Below are 10086 nucleotides of genomic sequence, written 5' to 3'. Positions count from 1 at the left end.
CTGCGCTATCCCAGTGTAGGAGCAGATGCATTAGCTCCAATAATAACAAAGATCAGCAGCTGCACAGACGTGGGGAGAACAGATCTGAATCTGAGAATAATGGACTGGATAATTACATCAGTGGAGAGGAGGCTTTCCTTGGGTCTTTTCAACATTTTTCTCTATTGGGAATTTCTACCATATCGCATATTAGCGGTACTGATTATTATTTTGGGCGGGGTGGAGGGTGTGTTACTAACCTATTCTCGCTATTGTTGGTGTTTTATACCTCTGTCCATTCATTAATCCCATAAACAATTTTGAACTTAATTGCAATTTCTGTTATCTTTATTTGTCAAAGAAATAAACTATTATCTTCAATTCAAATTGCAGTCTCCATTCATCTGAAATGCAGACCACTCCCTTACAAACATCTGAGAACAAAACTGTGGGCAACCTCAAGAACCCTTTTGGCCCTGAATTGATTTATGTCTCGTGTTATCTCTGTCACGAACCTTGTCCACTACCAGCTCATAATATTCCCAATTTCCATCTCTGCGTCAGTGCTGTGTCTGATCAAACCATTGTCTGAACGTTGGTAAAATTCAGACTTTATATTTCAAGCTCTCTCCTGGCCACTTTTCCAGTTGCAAGTATTTCAATCACAAAATTGTTCTTGTCTCGGACGTTACTTCATGATTAGGAAAATGTGTCAGAGTAGGAATGTCGTTGGATGTAATTCGGTAGCAAAGCTTATTAAACGATAAACATTGTTTCAAACCACTTGTTTCAAGTCCTACCACAGCTGATGGCAGAACTTCAATAAAAATGATAGGAATTCGAATAAAGTGCATTTCACGAAAAACAACCATAAAATCCAGATTTTGTCTGAAAATCTTGCTGTTTCACTAATGACCTTTAAGAAATCTAATGTTATTACCAGATCTGGGTTAAGTGTGACTTCAGACCCATATTAATGTGCTTGACTTTATATTGGCTTGTGGAATGGCCTCACAGTCAGGGCAATTAGTGATGATTAACAAATGCTACCCTTGGCAGAGATGCCGACTTCCCATGGAATAACAAATTTGAAGATTAAACCAAATAAAAAAAGATGCTGGAGATCTGAAATTGCATAAGAAATGCAAAGCAAAGAACAGAAAATGCTGGGAGCTTTTCTGAACTGAAAACAGTTGGAAAATAGTGTCAATAATGCTGGTGATAGGGAAGTCTGCTTTGAAAGGGAGGAGGAGTGAGCTCAATCGATAGAGAAAGAGAGAGATAGAAGAAAAAGAGCAAACAACAGGAATGATGATCAGCTGGGATGGAAATAAAATGTGAGATTCACCTAATTTATTTTTAACTTTTCCCATCTTCCTGAATACCATGCCCGTGCCGGTATATGTATCCCCCGCTTTTCAAAAATTCGCTTTTTGCCACTTCCCTTTCCGGAAAACCTCCATTACCTCCTGTTTTCGTTGACCAAAAGAAATCCGAAGAGGTTTTCACTTTTACCAAGAAAGATAATTTTTTGCTCACATAAATTAATGCTACTTCACTTTACGCCATATCAGCTTATGAAATGTTTTGTAGGAACACTCTACCTTCAGATACTCAGGGAAACCATATCATGGTTTAAGATCATGTTTAAAGCAATTTGATCCCAACTGTCTGTCTTCCCTGAGTGTCGTCATGTTCTTATATTTATTAATGGGATATAGGTATCGCTGGCTGGGCTAGCATTAGTTCACTTATTTGATTGCCCTTGAGAAGACCTTGAGCCTCAACGGCACTTAGACAGAGTGAGGCACACAAGGTGACAGCTGCACAGGAGGTTGCAAAGCAAGAGCGACTTTCGCAAGATTAATATTATTTGAAAAGTTAGAGACTTCAATTCGTCAGTGTAATTACGGTGGGGAAGAAGGTGTTCCCGAGTATGCTGGTCCATGTTTTCAAGCCTCTGTATTTCCTCCCTTTTGGAAGAGGGTGTAGGAGATCATTACAGGTTTTGGAGAGAGATCAAATATCAGCCTTTCGCTGACAATGAGAAGTCTAAATGGATTGAAGATTGTCTTCCATGATAGTCTGGGCTGTGGACACAACCGTCTGTAGTTTCTTATGGTCCTGGGAAGAGCAGTTACCGTCAAACTATTATGCACATGAATAGCATGCTTTCAGTTGCCAGTATGCAGAGCACTGAGAGAAGGCAGTTCCAAAATATTTAGATGTAACAATTGGTTGTTAAATGGATATCCATGTTCTGGTTGCTGTTTTGACAAAAATTGAAATTTAACCAATAAATTTAAATTATGTCCAAGATACCAAAACGCAATTGAGTTTATTGTATTGCCAACATCCAACCAAAGAGCCTTCACATGCTTCAAAAGAAAAGGGACGCCATCACCATCACACGAGGGAGAAATAAACAGACACGTATAAGGAGAGAGAGAACACAGCGAGGGAAACAGAATGACTGTCAATAAAACAGAGAAAGGAAACAAAACAAGAAACAAACAGTCACATGGACAGGGAGAAGGGGAGGTAGTAAGTTCAGGGAAAGAAACAGAAGACAGAGAAAATGAAAATACAAGGAAACAGACAGTGTGAGAGAAATAGTGAGATACAAAGCACACAGTCAGCTGAGGATGGGGAATGGGAGGTGCTGGGGGTGATGACCAGAGAGAGCTCGGAGTGAGTTGGGGGGAGGAAGATGAGGATTTACTATGACCTGTACCAAGGTGTACAGGCAGATCATAGTAAGCAAGGGTGTGCAGAACGATGGCCATAAAACATGTCTGAGAGGAATGCAGGTTACGTTGTACAGGGCGTGCGCGAGGCGAGATCAACATGAACAAGATCAGCATTATCTGAGATAAGAGAGTACATTCATCAGTCTAATAACAGTCAGGAAGAAACTTTTAATGAACCAGCTGCTCTGTGTTTTCAAGTTTCCATATCTTTTAGCCTGATGGAAGAGGTTGTCGGACACCATTACTGGGGTGTGATTGGTCTTTGATAATGTTAGAACAAAACATTCCAGCACAGTCATGGTGGCCGAGTGGTTAAGGCGTTGGACTCGACATCTAATGGGGTCTCCCCGCACAGGTTCGAATCCTGTTCGTGACGATGTCGTGTTTGTGGGCGGCACGGTGGCACAGTGGTTAGCACTGCTGCCTCACAGCGTCAGAGACCCAGGTTCAATTCCCGACTCAGGCGACTGACTGTGTGGAGTTTGCACATTCTCCCCGTGTCTGCGTGGGTTTTCTCCGGGTGCTCCGGTTTCCTCTCACAGTCCAAAGATGTGCAGGTCAGGTGAATTGGCTGTGCTAAATTGCCCATAGTGTTACGTTAAAAGGGGTAAATGTAGGGGTATGGGTGGGTTGCGCTTTGGCGGGTTGCTGTGGACTTGTTGGGCCGAAGGGCCTGTTTCCACACTGTAAGTAATCTAATCTAAAAAAAAAGAAACAGGCCATTCGATGGTCCAAGCCTGCGCCGATCCAAATCTTCTATCTAAACCTGTCGCCTATTTTCTAAGGATCTGTATCCATTGGCTCTCTTCTCATTCATATATCTTTCCAGAAACATCTTAAATGGAACCACTGGTCACAGTTCACCATTTTTAGAAACTCCCTCCCCCTACTATTCACTGTGTCATGTTGCCCAGCCAGTTCTTTATCCATGTGACTTCACTTTCTCCATAGCCCGACCGTGGGGAAACATACCAAACGCCTTCCTGAAGTCCATGTACATGACATCTACAGTCTCTCCCTCATCAATCAACTTTGTCACTTCCTCAAAGAATTCTATTGAGTTGGTAAGACATGTCCTTCCCTGCTCAAAACCATGTTGTTTATCACTGATAAGACTACTTTCATCCAAATGAGAGTAGACCCTATCCCTCAGTATCTTCTCTAGCAGATTCCCTACCACTGACATCAGTCTCACTGGTCTATAATTGACTGGATCATCCCTACTACCTTTCTTAAACAAGGGGTTTAACCATTGTCCACTCTTCCGGGAGCTCAGCCGTGTTCAAGGATGCTCCAAAGATACCTGTTAATGCCTCAGCTATTTCCTGTCTCCCTTCCCTCAGATATCTGGGGTAGATGTTGGCAGCCTTTCTGCGGCAACGAGCCATGTAAATGGAATCGATGGTTGGGATGTTAGAGTCCGTGTTGGTCAGAGCAGTGCACCCAACCTTGTGTAGTTTCTCACGGTCCTGAGTCGAGCAGTTGCAGTACCAGGTTGTTATGCACCGGGACAATACGCTCTCAATGCTGCATCTGTAGATGTAGCGCATGCCGAATTTCCTGTATCACCTCAGGAAGGAGAGGCATTGTTGAACCTTCCCGACCGTCGGTCCGATGTGAGACGTTCAGGACAGGTTGTGAGTTATCATCACTCCGAGGCACTTGATGCTCTCCACGCCCTCAAACGGTTGATGTAGATGGGGGATGGGGTGTGTTCCCCTCCTTTCTTCTTAAAGTCAGTGATCAGTCCTTTACGTTTACCGGATTAGAGAGAGAGGTCATTATCAACAGATCATGCCACCAAACTCTCTATCGCCTTTCTAGATTCTGACGTGTTGTTGTTTAATCTCCGTACTGCGATAGTGATGTCATCAGCGAACTTGTAGCTGGCGTTGTTTGGAATTTGGAAACTCAGCCGTGGCTGTACAGGGAGTACGTGGGGGGCTGAGTATACAGCCGTGGTTGTACAGGGAGGACATTAGGGGACTGTGGAAACAACCGTGGGAGTACAGGGAGAACAGTGGTTGACTGAGGGCACAGCCGTGGGTGTACAGGGAACACACTAAGGGGCTGAGGTCACAGCCGTGGGCGTAGCTGGAGTACCGTAAGGGACTGAGGGCACAGACGTGGGTGTGCATGGAATACAGTAAGGGGCTGAGGGCACAGACGTGGGTGTGCATGAAGGACAGTGGGGGGGGGAGGGCTGAGGACACAGCCGTGGGTGTACAGGACGTACAGTAAGGTGCTGATGGTCCACTGTGTCTTATGGACGCTCAGTCTTGAGTTGCTAGATCTCTTCTAAGTCTGTACCATTTAGCATGGTGATAGTGCCACACAAAAGAAAAGAGTTTCTTTTTGAATGTCACCATGAGACTTTTACCGATACTGTCACGGACAGATATATCCGCAGTTGGTGGATTGGTAAGTATGAGGTCATATATGATTTTTTTCTTCTTTTTCTTTCCCTCACCACCTGGTGCAGTCCCAATCTAGTAGCTATGTCCTTTTTGGACCCGACCAGCCTGATCAGTAGTACTGCTGCCAACCCATTCTTGGTGGTCGACTTTGAAATGTCCCAGTCAGAATACACTTTGTGCCCTTGCCTCAGTCTTTCTCCAAGTGTTGTTTAACATAGAGGAGTTCTGATTCATATGAGGAACGACGTTACGTGGTAATCAGTAAGAGACATCGTTGCCCATGTTTAATCAGAAGCCATGGGACTTCATTGACTCTGGAGTCAATTTTGGGGACTCCCAGACCAACAACCTACCAACTGTACCTCACTGAGCTGCCCCCTCTGCTGGATCGTTCCTGCCTTTGGGGCAGGACATATCCAGGGATGGTGATGATCGTGTCTGGGTTATTTGTGTCAGGTATGGTTCCATGATTATGACTATGTCGGGCTCTTGCTTGAATAGTCTGTAAGGCAGTTGTCCCAGTTTTGGAATGACCCATTAGATGATAGTAAGGAAGACTTTGGAGATTCTACAGTGATGTTTCTAATGTTGACTTTTCCGGTGCCGGGTTTGACGCCAGATGGCCCAGCCGGTTTCAGTTCTTTGAAACTTTGTAACGATTGGTACAACTGAATGACTCACTGGACCATTTTAGGGGGCGATTGAGAATCAATGATATTGCTGTGGGTCTGGAGTTGCATGTCAGCCAGACCAGATGTGGATAGAAGACTCCTTCATTAAAAGATATTAGTGATCCAGATGGATTTTTCTGAAAAACGGCAGTGATTTCATTCTCATAGGTAGATTCATAATTCCAGGGATATTGATCTGAATTTCCACCATCTGCAGTGGCGGGATTCGTATTTGGGTCCAATGAACAGTAGCTGATTTTCTGGATTGATAATTTATCGATAACACCATCAAGCCTATTTGGAACCATATGATGTTCTCAACTGCCATTTCTTGTGTTGCCCTGTTTTTCATTAATTGGTTATGTTATTCTGTAATCTCATCCTTCATTATATCCTGATTGAAATACACAGTCATGAACGTCCTCTCGGCTGCTTGAATTTCATTTAATCCGTTTCTGCCCATCAGAAAATACCAGGAAGTAAGAATGGCTGACTGTGCACTGTACGTGTCACCGGACCAGCGTGTCTGTCCAGGCACGTAAAGTATTTATTGCGGGTCAGAGAACCTCCGACTTATTAGAGCACAGATGGAGGCCATTCAGCCCATCGAGGAGTCACAAGCTCTCCAACTGAACAAACGGATATAGAGAGATTGTGTGGAGATAGATGATGTGTGAGAGAAATAAACAGAGAGAAAGAAAGTGAAAGGAGATAAACTGAGAGAGGATAGAAAGGGGAGTGACTGGCTGAGGGAAAAGGTGTTAGATGATGGTGAAAATAGATATATCAAGACACCGCATTAGGGTATATAAATATGCACAGATAGTAATTGAAGTTTTATTTAGAAATTCCTCTTGGACGCCATACCATGTGAGCACTATGCTGATACTGGCTGCCATCCCAGAGTATTTATTTCCAATAATATCACAGAATTTACTGACAGATGAATAGAACCCATTAGGCCAATAGATTGGTTCCATGCAGAAAGCAGAGTTTTTAAACAGACTGTGCCAAGAGCAGCAGGAAATGATGACACCTCCCCCCTCCAAACTGTGTGAGAGACCACACAGTTTGAGAGGCCAGAGAATCACAGTGAGGGGGATAACTGACAGAGGGGAAATCAAAACCTCAGCTGTGGGTGAAATAATTATTGATAAAGTTTGAACACCACTTACCTAGTTTTGTAATCTACATTTCAATTTATATAGCACAGTATCAGGAGTGCATTTTAACAACCTTATCTCTTTGTACTTTGCATACACTGGTATGTGCAGAAAATCATTTTTTTTCTGGATTTTACGTTGCATGAATGCATTTCATTAATATTGTCTCTGCCAGTTCCTCATTGTAAATGTATCCTGGAATCTGTTCTTCATATGAGTTATAAAGCGTAACGTTCCAATCATGGTGACTGGAGAGCATCACTGTCTCTCCACCCACTCGAAGCAACCATGTCACCCAATCCTCTCCATCTTCTGTCTTTCCCCAATGTCATAATCACAATGTAAGTGAAGTCCATTAAATGACACTTCATCACAGTTCGTTAACATGGATACCATCAACAACATGACCCACACCTGCCCTCTCTGATTCTGGAATAACAATCTGAATTATGTTTGTCACGTACAATTCTCTGTTAACATATCCTTGCCATTTGTTTGTTATAACCTACGTTGCCTTAGGCACATTTTGCCATCGGGTCATGGACGAAAGATGTTCTGTCAATGTTTTACAGATATTGCAATGACTGATCTGTAGTTACAGATGTATTTCTCTATTTATGAGCAGAGAAGCATGTTAATGTTCCGTTAAACACTATTTCTTCCATTACTCCCATAGCCAAGGCAAACTGAATAATGACACACAATCAATCCACCATCTTCAACATTCCTTCCTTCAGTCACACTCACATATCACATCCAGAATGCACAAACGTTCAAAGTTATTTTGAACTTTAATAAAACAGTATTGAATTCAAATCGGTTAACTGGATCAATTTGTTCAGCGATTGTGATTATGTCAGTCTCCTTGGATCCTAAGCGTCCCTAGAGAGTTTGTCTCTTCTATCAATAAAGGAATGCTTTCAGGGTTTTAACCCATAGTATGAGCGGGAGCATCACCCACACCAGTAACAGGGATCAGCAGCTCCAGAGAGAGGTGGAAGAGAGATCAGTCTGTGAGAACATTAGACTGCAATTTTCCAACAATGGGCAGGAGTTTATCTTATGGTATTTACTGGCTTTCCCAGCCTTGGATGTCATTAGCATATCGGATTGAAGATGTACTGCTGGTTATTCAAGATGGTTACTATCCTATTCTTGCTATAGTTGGTATTCCTGGTAAGTCACTCAGTCTGTCGATTGGACTGCATTGATACTGACGATATGTAAATTTTGGAAAGGTGCAAGTCAACTTTTTCAGTTCCAATCAAAGCTTCCATTCCTTGGAAATAATAACTAGCAAATTATTAGATTAGATTAGATTACTTACAGTGTGGAAACAGGCCCTTCGGCCCATCAAGTCCACACCGACCCGCCGAAGCGTAACCCACCCATACCCCTACATTTACCCCTTTACCTAACACTACGGGCAATTTAGCATGGCCAATTCACCTGACTTGCACATCTTTGGACTGTGGGAGGAAACCGGAGCAAACCCACGCAGACACGGGGAGAACGTGCAAACTCCACACAGTCAGTCGCCTGAGTCGGGAATTGAACCCGGGTCTCTGGCGCTGCGAGGCAGCAGTGCTAACCACTGTGCCACCGTGCCGCCCACAAATACCTCCCCAATTTGCGGGGATGGAACACACTGTTCTCAACCATCGTGATTCATTTTCTCCTGCAAAGTTTACATCTCCATATCCTCCCCACATGCCAATCCTGTCCAGAACAAACGTCTCAGTCTCCTCCTCTGCCTCAGTGCAACTCCTGAATAAACCATTGCGCCTTTGTTAATTCTGGATACATGTTTCAAGTCCCTTCTTATCACGTGTCCATTGCAAAATAATTGAACTTGAGATGTGTAACTTGTTCTCTGTACAGAATCTCAAAAATGTGAAGATAGTGTATGGTGGTCACATGATTGGCTCATAATCTAGATGCACAGAATAAATATCTGTTGATATCGGCTTGCCTGATGCATATTAAAGAAGGCAGTGGGTCATTCTTCCCTGGTCAGGTCTCTGTTTAAATGCAAATTTACAGCAGTTTGTTTTACTATTTACTGTCCTGTGGAACAGCTGACACCTTTGTAATCATTAAAAACACAGAAATAGAGAACACACAGCGGATCATCAACGCCACACCCACAGGAATCCGATTCACTAGAGAGGAAGAAAAGGACAACCAACTCCCATTCCTACAGAGAACACCGAACGGAGAATTCACCACAAATGGATACAGGAAAGCCACACACACAGACCAAGTTCTGAACTACGAAAGCAACCACCACAACACACACAAAAGAAGTTGCATCAAGACACTATTCAAAAGGGCCACAACATACTGCAGCACACCAGAACTGCAAAAAGAGGAAGAAGAACACCTATACATTGTATTCGCCAAAAACGGATACCCCCGCAATTTCATCATCAGATGCCTAAGGGAAAGACAACGGAACGAGGACATGCCGCAAGCCAAAGGACTCGCCACACTACCATACCTCAAGAGCATTTCTGAACTGACAGCCAGACTACTGTGACCAATAGGACTCATAACAGCACACAATCCAACTGCCACTCTCAGACAACAACTTACCAGAACGAAGGACCCGATACCCAACATGAGCAAAACCAATGTAGTGTACAAAATCCCATGCAAGGACTGCACAAAACACTACAGAGGACAAACAGGAAGACAGCTAACGATTCGCATCCATGAACACCAACTAGCCACGAAACGATACAACCAGCTATCCTTAGTAGCCACACCTGCAGATGACAAGCAACGTGAGTTCGACTGGGACAACACTATTATTATAGGACAAGCCAAACAGAGAACAGCCAGGGAATTCCTTGAGGCATGGCACTCATCCACAGATTCAATCAATAAGCACATCGATCTGGACCCAATATACCAGCCATTGCAACGGACAGCTGGAACTGACAACCGGAATCAGCAGATTCAAACCACTATAAATGCCGGAGGAAAGATCATAGAAGCGCTTCACACGAGGCTCCCAAGCACTGAGGATGTCACCTAGACAGGGGACGAAACGTCTGCAACACAAATTCCGAGCTCGGCGAACAGAACCACAACAACGAGCACC

At 43.6% G+C, this 10086-nt stretch overlaps 1 non-coding gene across 1 annotated transcript; it reads left to right on the top strand.

The window, feature by feature from the left end:
* The first annotated feature begins 3023 nt into the window (after positions 1 to 3023).
* Positions 3024 to 3105, top strand: trnas-cga (transfer RNA serine (anticodon CGA)). The gene has a single exon. It is a non-coding gene; the product is annotated as a tRNA-Ser (tRNA).
* Positions 3106 to 10086: the final 6981 nt, after the last annotated feature.

The sequence above is a fragment of the Chiloscyllium plagiosum genome, unplaced genomic scaffold (genome assembly GCF_037043375.1).
Source record: "Chiloscyllium plagiosum isolate Xiang-an unplaced genomic scaffold, Cpla_swu_hap1 HiC_scaffold_42, whole genome shotgun sequence".
Lineage (NCBI taxonomy): Eukaryota > Metazoa > Chordata > Chondrichthyes > Orectolobiformes > Hemiscylliidae > Chiloscyllium > Chiloscyllium plagiosum.
Note: the sequence above shows the minus strand (reverse complement) of the source record. Positions and strands in the feature narration are given on the sequence as shown.